The 2,277-nt window shown below is 35.0% G+C and overlaps 1 non-coding gene across 1 annotated transcript; it reads left to right on the forward strand.

Annotated features, from left to right (window-relative positions):
* On the forward strand, positions 1–73 carry TRNAQ-CUG (transfer RNA glutamine (anticodon CUG)). Its single transcript has one exon. It is a non-coding gene; the product is annotated as a tRNA-Gln (tRNA).
* Positions 74–2,277: the final 2,204 nt, after the last annotated feature.

A 2,277-nucleotide genomic window follows, 5' to 3' on the forward strand; every position in this document is an offset into this window, starting at 1 on the left:
GTTCTCATGGTGTAGTGGTCAACACGACTGACTCTGAATCAGGAGAACTCGGGTTCGATTCCCGATGAGAACAAACCACACCATCACTTTTTCTTCATATTTTGTATTATGTAGACATATCAACTTTCACGGTTAACACTGACAGAAAAAAGTTAAGGAGAGAAAAAGGATATATATATAGAGAGAGAGAGAGTGAAAGAGAGAAAGGGAAACACATATATATATATATATATATATATATATATATATATATATATATAAAGAGAAAGAGAGAGAGAGAGAGAGAGATCAAGGATGACAACGTTATTACCTTTGTCAGCTTTGGTGATATAAGGGGACCTTCTGCTGATTTTTCGGCGATTTTCGCCCCTCTTGCCGAAATTGACTTTAATGCATTTTCAAGTAGTTTCTAGGCCCCCGGTTCTCCCCTGAAAATTTCAAGGCTCGACCGTCATTTTTTAGGTGGTAGCAGCGATTTTCGATGTCGACCGAAATATTATTTTTTTGATGTTACCATAGAAAATCGGCAATTGTGACGCAATGATTAGGGATAATAAAAATATGAGGTTATTTTCTGAAAGCTTATCAAATTTCACATAAGATGAGACCAACCTTCTTTTTTTCGGAATAATTTCAAAAATCCGGCAAGCGTCCAAAAAACGACAATGAAGAAATTTTCCATAGAAATAACTAAACATATGTTTTTCATATGGTGTATTTTCTTATCTGTATGTTTTCATCATACATAGTTACTTTGATCTATGAGCAAAACATTTCGAAAATGGAAACCTCCCCCCCCCACCCATGGGGGGGTAGTTTTGCCAAATATTCAGGATCACCACCAAAATTTTATGGAATATTAATTAGGCTAAGACAAACCTCAGGTTAAAATTTTATTCAAATCTGTTGATAACTTTTCGAGTTAGAAAAAAAAAATCCTGGATCCAAACTATGGTCCGCATCACCACCAAACTGCAATAAGCGTCTAAGTTAGGTTAAAACTCACCTTTGGTTAAAATCTCGTTAAAATGTGTTCATAACTTTTAGAAATATTAGAAAACACAAACTAATAATAAAAACAACAACAAATAAACAGTCAATAAACAAACAAAGAAACAAACGGAAGTAACAATATAAATAAACAAAAGGTCATGGGGTACACGAAAATTATCTATATGTGCTCATATACCTTATATACATAGTTTCACATCGCCATGTAATTGTTTTTCGACTTTCCACGGGGTCTGAGAGTGAAATTTGGCTACGTGACCCCGTAGAGTTATTCCGCAGATTTAAAAAGACGATTTTCATGGTCCAGGACGGCCCCGTCGCGTGGGGAAAAGTATGTGTTTGGTACCCGTCCGACTGGAGAAAAGTTATTCTTTCGACAAATATTATACGTTGTAAAACCTCATTAGAGCATCAATAATAGGTATATGATAGATAATTATATCAAATACAAGTATTCTGTACATGATTTGTCATGTAAAATGTAAACATAATGAAAAGGAATAAGATCGCGTTTTTTAGGTCCTTCACATTTTTGCGCATAGCACACGTATAACCGGTCCGATTTTAAAGTATTATGGCTCATTTTGTAGCTGAATAATAGTTCTATTACATACTACCATGAGGATTTGCAATATTTTCACGTGGTTCTTGTAAAAGTGACATATGTTTTCAAAATCTCCTATTAGGGTGTTAAATCTAAATAGTCACCTTCGGAAAATATTCACCAAGAAAAAAGTAAGGTCAACTTCTCAAAAATGGATATAATAGTAGAAAGATAGTTCTATTCAAACATGAAATCAGAATGACTGTATGATTTTCTTTGGATTTTTGAGAAATTTTTAAAAATGGTCAATGTAGGCCTATAGACCCCCAGATCACTGCCACCACTCCGCACTATACGTAAGATTTTGAGAAACCGTTACGTGCTGGCAATGTCCGCAAGACTTCGGAATGCAGGTAGATGATAGAGGATTATGGTGTAGGAAGACTAATCTTATGCCTTGTTTTGTTGATATCAAGATAGCCTTGGAAAGATGAAGAAACGTAAAATGCCGACATCTCGGAACTCCACCATTAGGGGTGGGTCAAAGGATTCCGGGCACACCATATGTCCAAAATTAACATATTATGGCTCATTTTGTAGAAAAATAAAATATCTGCAACTTGATCGAGAGCGTTTTCGCAGTTTTTGCCTGTACTTCTTGTAAAAGTGGTCAATGTAAGAAAATTCACAAAAAAAAAAAATTGAAGTCGAAATCGAAAAAA

The sequence above is a fragment of the Penaeus vannamei genome, chromosome 15 (assembly GCF_042767895.1).
Source record: "Penaeus vannamei isolate JL-2024 chromosome 15, ASM4276789v1, whole genome shotgun sequence".
Lineage (NCBI taxonomy): Eukaryota > Metazoa > Arthropoda > Malacostraca > Decapoda > Penaeidae > Penaeus > Penaeus vannamei.